Source organism: Rana temporaria, chromosome 7 (genome assembly GCF_905171775.1).
Source record: "Rana temporaria chromosome 7, aRanTem1.1, whole genome shotgun sequence".
Lineage (NCBI taxonomy): Eukaryota > Metazoa > Chordata > Amphibia > Anura > Ranidae > Rana > Rana temporaria.
In genome coordinates this window covers 14,161,043-14,171,022 of record NC_053495.1, presented here as the reverse complement: position 1 = coordinate 14,171,022, position 9,980 = coordinate 14,161,043, and the positions used below count along the sequence as shown (strand labels likewise).

The following is a 9,980-nucleotide window of genomic DNA, read 5'->3' as shown; positions in this document are numbered from 1 at the left end:
GCAGGATTCCAGCGGACTGTTTTAAAACAAGTCCAGAAATATTTGCCCGCTGGGAAAAGGCCCGGCGGGCAAATGTTTGCTGGAATCCTGCCCGCTCGGGCCTACACACGACCGAACATGTCTGCTGAAACTGGTCCGTGGACCAGTTTCAGCAGACATGTTCGGTCGTCTGTACGGCCCAATAGAGTTCTATCTCTCAAGCATTTTTTTCTTTTAACCACTTCTTGCCGGGAAGTATGTAGCGGCAGTTCAGCCACTTGATTGTTCTAGAAGAATCAAGGATCATCTTTATTATCTAGAGGCAGGTTTGCTCTATACACCTATTTGTAAACATGTGGGGTTGCACCACAGCTATGATCCATCTTTCATTACTTTCTTTGCATTAGAAGTAATCTCCCCTCCGGAAAGAGGAGGGGACTTTGACAAAAAAATCCTTCAACGAGAGGCCCGTTGGATTTTTGACCAACGAGCCACCTATGTACCAGGGCTCAACACATCCCTGTCATTTAAACCTTTCTTATAGGGAAATGTCATGGCCGTAATTGATCATCACTAAACTTTATTAAAATACACCCTATGTATTCATTCATTATTGGCGTAAATCATAGAGATTTAATTTATAAACTGCATATATACTTCAATATAGGTCGCCGGGTCGGGGCTAATTATGTCTTTTGCCTGGTACACTAGCCCTATGTAGATCTAATAAACCAATTTTGGTTAAATATATGATATAAACTTTATGATCTATGACTAGATTGCTTCTCCCTCTACTACTGGCTGATATGTATCTTTTATGCTTTGTTTCTTGTTTTGTTTTGTTATGCTTTATTTTGCTAGGAGTGCATCTTGTTTCATTTTTGTTTTGTTTTATTTTAGTTTGCCTTGTTATATTCAGCCTTATGAATCAATAATTGGAAAATGTGAAAACTTTCCAAAAATACTTACTACTGTAGATGTCTCGTTCATTAACCTGTTCCCTGATAAGACAATGTGAAAATAAACCATTGGATATCTAGCTGAGAGAAATCATTAGTATATTCTAATATATCCTTTTACAGTCAAATACACGTTTTATTGCGTATAACTTATTATTAGTGTTTACTAAAACTTTCTGTTTGCGTTTTTTAAGCTCTGAACTATTCCATCTATCATATGGAGGGTTTCCTGATGCGGGGGTAGGTCCGATTCTGCACAGCTTTGGTGTGGCCAATCACAGGTCCCAACACAGGGGGCGTGCTTTCCTTGACGCCTCCCGTTCCTATCAACAACATCAGATGGGATGCGCGCGCACATCCGGCCACTTTTTCTTTTCTTTTTTTTTTCTTTTCTGGCCGGTCCGAGACTGTTAATACATGTCTCCTCCCTATGCGCTCCAGCTTACATCATCACGCTGGAGCGCATAGGATGCGCGCGCAAGTGTCTTGGGACACGTGGACCGGAAGTGACGCCAGGGGTCATTCCTGACTCTCTTCACTTCCGGTGGAGATGTTGCTCTTAAGGTCACCGCTGACACAGTGTGTGTCAGACGCTGACTTGGACGGCTTGAGGGAGGACATCACACCACACGTGGAACGCTGCTTTAGTTAGCCTTCTGGTATCACGATACAAATAAGGTAATTACTTTCCAGTCCATTTCTTTAAGATTTAATCCTCCATGTAGGATTTTCTGGTCATATGCACGAACCTAACCTATTTACTATCCTGTCTGTTTATAGAATCGGAACTGAAATACATATAACTGCCCTTGGATTGTTCTGACAGCATTGCCTTTAACTATAATGCTACTGGGATATTATATCCCTCTAGGACAACAGTATACATTATTATACACTCCATGTCATTAACCATCTAAGGTAAACTTTTTTCCTTTTCAATTATATCCTTCTTTAATAGACGGGTACTACGTTGCAATGCAATAGTTACCTTTTCAAATTAAATTGAATTCATTTATATACCTATATGCATACACATTCTGTACTTTACTTACTTATAGAATTTACTATGAATTCAGTATGAACTCCATTGGACTCTATTGACAGCATTAACCCTATATCCAAACTTCACTACTATTGAGGTAATACTCTCTAGTTTTATACATATTTACTAGACTTTATCCATACTTATTTAGTGCATAGATATTTACTCTGTCTATGTCCATTTAAATACAAGATATTTACTTTACTTTATTTTAAAAAATGTCTATAAATATACATGGATACTTCCTTAATCTGCTGTATTATTATTATTCTTTCTTTTCTTTTCATACTTTTATTCTTAATTCCTTAGGAGAGAATTAGATACAACGTACAAATACCTGTATCTCTTCCTCCTCAATTGTGGTGAACCCCCTCTATACATCTCATTGTCCGCACCTGCTAAAATCAAGTGGATCTGGTCTCCACTGATTGAAAGTGCAGCAGTCAATACCTCCTGTCCGCATCAGGTTCGCCTTCGTTATTTTCTTAGCAGCTTGTTCTGCCAGGTTCTTTGAGCTTTTTTAAACATAAATTGGTAAGCGCACTATATTCTCTTATATATTTTTTGTACATGTGTTGAACACTCATTTACAAAGTCTAAAGATATTACATTGACCATACCTGTATTAATGATGAATTTTTATGTCATACACAGACCATTTCATGTAAATAAGGAACAGAAGTATCATGCAAGCCCTGATGAAGCACATCTAGTGCGAAACTAGTTGGCAATATCGCATCTACTTTTCTTCTAATTATAACTCTCATTTCCTTTTTTGTATAAATCATGTAAATTTGGTCGTGATCATGTATTTTTCACTTTGCTAACTTATTTTATGAAATGTGAAACCTTATATCTATATAAATAAATTATTTTTGATATCTAAAAACCTTGTGTTTTGTGCGCCTACCTTCGATACTAAGAGCAACACACCTCACGTAAAAATCCCTATATTTGGAGAGGAGATTTCTTTCCTCCCCTTATATAAGCTAACCTTTTTATTGTTTATAATTTTGATGGGATTGTGAGTGACTGCTGCTCAAGAGGAAGTCATTCATTCACCTACATACTTGTTTCTACACGACCGAACATGTCTGCTGAAACTGGTCCGTGGACCAGTTTCAGCAGACATGTTCGGTCGTCTGTACGGCCCAATAGAGTTCTATCTCTCAAGCATTTTTTTCTTTTAACCACTTCTTGCCGGGAAGTATGTAGCGGCAGTTCAGCCACTTGATTGTTTGTGTGTTTGTGGAGAAAGGTGGGTTTGATGGAGTAGGGTGGGTGGTCGCCAACAACGTCTCCATAGATGGAGAAGGGCGGGTGGTCGCCAACAAGGCCTCCATGGATGGAGAAGGGTGGGTGGTCGCCAACAACGTCTCCATAGATGGAGAAGGGCGGGTGGTCGCCAACAACGTCTCCATAGATGGAGAAAGGCGGGTGGTCGCCAACAACGTCTCCATAGATGGAGAAGGGCGGGTGGTCGCCAACAACGTCTCCATAGATGGAGAAGGGTGGGTGGTCGCCAACAACGTCTCCATAGATGGAGAAGGGTGGGTGGTCGCCAACAACGTCTCCATAGATGGAGAAGGGTGGGTGGTCGCCAACAACGTCTCCATAGATGGAGAAGGGTGGGTGGTCGCCAACAACGTCTCCATGGATGGAGAAGGGTGGGTGGTCGCCAACAACGTCTCCATGATAGATGGAGAAGGGTAGGTGGTCGCCAACAACGTCTCCATGGATGGAGAAGGGCGGGTGGTCGCCAACAACGTCTCCATAGATGGAGAAGGGCGGGTGGTCGCCAACAACGTCTCCATGGATGGAGAAGGGCGGGTGGTCGCCAACAACGTCTCCATGGATGGAGAAGGGCGGGTGGTTGCCAACAACGTCTCCATGGATGGAGAAGGGCGGGTGGTCGCCAACAACGTCTCCATGGATGGAGAAGGGCGGGTGGTCGCCAACAACGTCTCCATAGATGGAGAAGGGCGGGTGGTCGCCAACAACGTCTCCATAGATGGAGAAGGGCGGGTGGTCGCCAACAACGTCTCCATAGATGGAGAAGGGTGGGTGGTCGCCAACAAGGCCTCCATGGACGGCGCAGGCCGTCGTATCTTAGGCATGTTTAAGTGTATCTCAGTTTGAGAATACATTTAAACATACGACGGCCTTAGATTCGGAGTTACGTCGGCGTATCTACCGGCGTAACGCTTTGTGAATCCGGCCCATAGAGCATAGACAATATGGGCTGACACAGGTCTTCAAACCCTGCTGCTTCCTCACCAATAAAAGTCCAGCTAATAGCACCCAGCTCTGCAGCACACTGATATACTTCCATGATAAACCTCATCCAAATTCCTGGAAGAACATTTTTAAATCCTTTAGCTCTCAGCCTATGTGTGTGACCATAGCGCCTCCAAGTGGCTGCATTGATAAATTGCACCTTCCATATATTCACACTGCACATTCAGAAGACCATTAAAGTGAAACTGCAGTCCGCTCACATAATTTGTAATAAACACATCTTTGCCATTCTGAAGCTTCCATCCAACCACTTTGCATATTATTTTATATAGACTGTGATTCTGTACTTGCCAAATATGCTGCAGAAATCTCCCTCCACTGCATCTGGCTGCAGCCATTTTATTTGTGGGCAGCTGAAGCTGCTACCTGTTCACTTCCTGGATTTAAACAGACACACACCTCCAGCTCTGCAGCTCTCATTGGCCCTCTTATGACTCATCTCCCCCCTGTCGGCTGGGGAGCACCGATTTTTCAAAGCGGGGCACCCCTTCCATAGACTCCCATGTTAAACAGTAATTTCTATGGTGACTTTGGGGACCCGGTACCGGACGGTCGTAGGTCCCCTGGACCTGGAACTTGGCACACATGTTGCCCCATTTCTCCTCTACAAGTGTGCAAAGGTTGTTGTCTGGGAGACCTACGGCTGCGGAGCACCGATTTTTTTCAAAGCTGGGCACCCCTTTCATAGACTCCCATGTCAAACGTCAGTCTAGTCATGGGCACAGTGAGGCATGGGCACAGTGAGGCAATAGATTCAATACTTTTTATTTTCATAGCAATACAGGTTATACATTTATACATGCATTTTAACCAGATACATGCTCTTGCTTCTAACATTCACAATCCCCCCCTGCATCCAATCACCCCCTGCCTCCATCGTCCCCTGCCTCCATCCCCCTCTGCGGTGCCACCAACAACCCCTGTCTCCATCCCCACCCTCTGCGATGCCCCCATCACCCTCTGCGGTGCCTCCAATCACCCCCTGTCACTAACACCCCCTGCCTCCAATCTCCCCCTGCCCCCAATCACCCCCTGCCTCCATCCCCCTCTGCGGAGCCACCAACAACCCCTGTCTCCATCTCCCACCCTCTGCCACCATCCCCCTCTGTGGTGCCTCCAATCACCCCCTGCCACTAACACCCCCTGCCTCTAACACCCCCTGCCTCCAATCTCCCCCTGCCACCACCCCCCTCTGCGGTGCCACCCCAGCCACCATCACCCCCTGCCTCCAATCTCCTCCTGCCACCATTGCCCCCTGCCACCACCCCCCTCTGCGGTGCCACCCCAGCCACCATCATCCCCTGCCTCCAATCTCCATGTGCAGCTCCAAGCCAAACCGATCTCGGCTTTTTTTACTGGCACATTCCCGCAACTACGGACATTTACAAACGGGGGGGAAAAAAAAGGGCCCGTTTTTACGGACTGTCCATAAAAATACAGACTTTAGACAATATATTATCTCTATCTTGGCAGTTTGATAATCGAATAATAATTGGCCTGGGTCTATTTCCAGAGGAGGAGGCACGACTTGTTATACGATGTGCTTGTTCTATTGCAAACGTTTTAGAAAAGCCCTCCACCCCAAAAATGTCCATTAACTTAATTGAAGGCTGATTGGCCTCCTTCTTGTTCCAGTAGATCTAGTATACGGACATTGTTACGTCTTTGTCTGTTCTCCATTCCCTCCATTTTCTGATGTTGACCTTTTATCTGTGTTTTCATAAGATTTATATGACTAATGGCTAATGATTGGCGGATGTCGGCGGACATCGAGTCCACAGTAGCCGCAGATCAGCTCCCGCTGTGTATAATCGCAGCAGGAGCGGGTCGCCGGCAGCGTGCCCCAGACCCGGAAATGCAGGATCGCCTACTAGGTTCGTGATCCTGTGTGGCAGAGCCTCCATGCCGCCGTATATGTAAGTTATACGTTCGGCAAGCGGTTAAAAAAAAATGCATTACACTTTATGCGAGTTTTAGAAAATACTTTACGCTTGGCGCCCAAAGTGGTGCAGGAGCTTCTTTATGGGCAACAAATGTGCATAGGGCAGCCTATGTGTGCGTGCAAATCGCTCAACCAAAATTGCGTGCGAAAATACGGCTTAAAAGTCAGGTTTGAAATGTCGGCTTTATGTCAACAGTGCTAAGAGCCCAGCCGTGGATCGCGAGCGCGCCGTCGGCAGCACACTCGCGACCTGGTCCTGTGACCGTGCCTGCGGGACCCGCGGATCCGATCGCCGCCGGTGTCCCACGATCGGGTCACAGAGCTGAAGAACGGGGAGAGGTAAGTGTAAACAAAACTTTCCCTGTGCTTCCTAGTGTGACTGCCACTGATCGTCTGTTCCCTGTCATAGGGAACGACGATCAGTGATGTCACACGCCAAGCCACGCCCCCAATCACTCCCTAGGAAACACTTAACCCCTTCAGCGCCCCCTATGGGTTAACCCCCTTCACTGCCAGTGTCATTTTCACAGTAATCGGTGCATTTTTATAGCACTTTTCGCTGCAAAAATGACAATGGCCCCAAAATAGTGTTAAAAGTGTCCGATGTGTCTGCCATAATGTCGCAGTCACGATAAAAATCGCTGATCACCGCCATTACTAGTAAAAAAAAAATTATTAGTACAAATGCCCCTATTTTGTAGACACTATTAGCCAGATTCAGAGAGGTTTACGCCGGCGTATCGTAACTCTGAATCTGCGCCGTCGTAAATTCAAGTGTATTCTCAAATTGAGAAACACTTAAATCTAGCTAAGATACGACAGCGGGCGCCGTCGTATCTTAGCTGTCTATTTAGGCCGGCCGCTAGGGGCGTGTGCGCTGATTTACGCCTAGAATGCGTAAATCAGCGAGATACGCCTATTCACGAACGTACGCTTGCCCGTCGCAGTAAAGATACGCCGTTTACGTAAGGCGTTTTCAGGCGTAAAGTTAGTCCACCAAAAAGCTGGCCCAGCCAATGTTGGGTATGGACGTCGGTCCCGCGTCAAATTTTTACGTCGTTTGCGTAAGTCGTCCGTGTAATTTACATTCACGTCTAAACCAATGAGTCTTTGCGGCGTAATTTGGAGCATGCGCACTGGGATACGTCCACGGACGGCGCATGCGCCGTTCGATAAAAACGTCATTTACGTGGGGTCATGCTTTATTTACATAAAACACGCCAAACTCTTCACAATTTGAATTAGGCGCGCTTACGCCGGCACATTTACGCTACGCCGCCGTAACTTAGGACGCAAGTGCTTTGTGAATACAGCACTTGCCTCTCTAACTTACGGCGGCATAGCGTATATGCCTAACGTTAGGCACGGGTACGTGAATCTAGCTATATAACTTTTGCACAAACCAATCAATAAGCGCTTATTGCGATTTTTTTTTTGTTTTGTTTTACCAAAAATATGTAGAAGAATACGTATCGGACTAAACTGAGGAAAAATAATGTTTTTTTATACCTTTTTAGGGGATATTTATTATAGTAAAAAGTAAAAAATATTGAATTTTTTTTAAACTGTTGCTCTGTTTTTGTTTATAGCGCAAAGAATAAAAGCCGCAATTGTCAGTTAAAGCGACGCAGTACCAAATCGCAAAAAGGGGCCTGGTCCTTTAGCTACAAAATGGTCCAGGGCTCAAGTGGTTAATATAAAGATTAGCAAGAAGCAAAAGCTACTCGTCCCTGGGTGGGCTTGAACCACCAACCTTTCGGTTAACAGCCGAACGCGCTAACCGATTGCGCCACAGAGACTCATGGCAGAGCTTGTGGAGAGCTCGGCTTATGACAGTTACTATTATTGGCTTCTGCTTCCAGGTGAAGATTGTTTTGTATTACATTGTAACACTTTGTTGCTATTTATAGAAGGAAGTCTAGATAGAGAATGGGAGTGCAGCACGAGGCTGGAAAAGAGGGACTGGAGCATGGAGGGGAGGGGCTGGATCAGTAGGGTGAAGAGGAGGCCTGAACAGGAACAGCAGCCGAAATAGCTCAGTTGGGAGAGCGTTAGACTGAAGATCTAAAGGTCCCTGGTTCGATCCCGGGTTTCGGCAAGAGGCTTTCATTTATTTTTTTTCTTCCACAGCTTCCTTAATTTTTTTTCCTTTGGTTTGGTATCTCCTACTATTTATTTTCGTTTTTACAAAAGTCACACATTTTAATGCCTAAATATATAGGCCCGGATTCAGAGAGCAGTTACGACGGCGTATTACCGGATACGCCGTCGTAACTCTGAGAGTGCGGGAGGTCGTATCTATGCGCCTGATTCATAGAATCAGTTACGCATAGATTTCCCTAAGATCCGACCGGCATAAGTGTCTTACACCGTCGTATCTTAGGCTGCATATTTACGCTGGCCACTAGGTGGCGCTTCCGTAGATTTACGCGAGGAATATGCTAATTAGGTAGATACGCCGATTCAGAAACGTCCACCCGGCGCATTTTTTTATGTTCGCCTTTTTCCGGCGTAAAGTTACCCCTGCTATATGAGGGGTATCTTATGTTAAGTATGGACGTCGTTCCTGCGTCGAATTTAGAAAATTTTTACGTCGTTTGCGTAAGTCTTTCGCGAATAGGGCTGTACGTAAGTTACGTTCACGTCTAAAGCAATGACAATTTGCGGCGTAATTTATCTTATGTTAAGTATGGACGTCGTTCCTGCGTCGAATTTTGAAAAATTGACGTCGTTTGCGTAAGTCGTTCGCGAATAGGGCTGTACGTAAGTTACGTTCACGTCTAAAGCAATGTAATTTAGAGCGGCGTAATTTAGAGCATGCGCACTGGGATTGAGTGACCCCTTCGCACTGCCCCCACAGAGAGTGACCCCTTTGGGGGCAGTGCGATGCAGTCACTCTCTGTGGGGGCAGTACAAAGGGGTCACTCTCTGTGGGGGAAGTACAAAGGGGTCACTCTCTGTGGGGGCAGTGCGAAGCAGTCACTCTCTGTGGGGGCAGTACGAAGGGGTTACTCTCTGTGGGGGCAGTACGAAGGGGTCACTCTCTGTGGGGGCAGTGCGAAGCGGTCACTCTCTGTGGGGGCAGTGCGAAGGGGTCACTCTCTGTGGGGGCAGTGCGAAGGGGTCACTCTCTGTGGGGGCAGTGCGAAGGGGTCGTCTCTGTGGGGGCAGTGCGAAGCGGTCACTCTCTGTGGGGGCAGTGCAAAGGGGTCACTCTCTGTGGGGGCAGTGCAAAGGGGTCACTCTCTGTGGGGGCAGTGCAAAGGGGTCACTCTCTGTGGGGGCAGTGCGAAGCGGTCACTCTCTGTGGGGGAAGTGCAAAGGGGTCACTCTCTATGGGGGCAGTGCAAAGGGGTCACTCTCTGTGGGGGCAGTGTAAAGGGGTCACTCTCTGTGGGGACAGTGCGAAGGGGTCACTCGCTGTTGGGGCAGTGCGAAGGGGTCACTCGCTGTGGGGGCAGTGCGAAGGGGTAACTCTCTGTTGGGGCAGTGCGAAGGGGTCACTCGCTGTTGGGGCAGTGCGAAGGGGTCACTCGCTGTTGGGGACAGTGCGAAGGGGTCACTCGCTGTTGGGGACAGTGCGAAGCAGTCACTCTCTGTGGGGGCAGTACGAAGGGGTCACTCTCTGTGGGGGCAGTGCGAAGCGGTCACTCTCTGTGGGGGCAGTGCGAAGGGGTCGTCTCTGTGGGGGCAGTGCGAAGGGGTCACTCTCTGTGGGGGCAGTGCAAAGGGGTCACTCTCTGTGGGGGCAGTGCAAAGG

General features: G+C 46.8%; 2 non-coding genes across 2 annotated transcripts; one reads left to right on the top strand and one right to left on the bottom strand.

The window, feature by feature from the left end:
- Positions 1 to 7,945: 7,945 nt before the first annotated feature.
- On the bottom strand, positions 7,946 to 8,019 carry TRNAN-GUU. Its single transcript has one exon. It is a non-coding gene; the product is annotated as a tRNA-Asn (tRNA).
- Positions 8,020 to 8,245: 226 nt separating this feature from the next.
- Positions 8,246 to 8,318, top strand: TRNAF-GAA. The gene has a single exon. It is a non-coding gene; the product is annotated as a tRNA-Phe (tRNA).
- Positions 8,319 to 9,980: the final 1,662 nt, after the last annotated feature.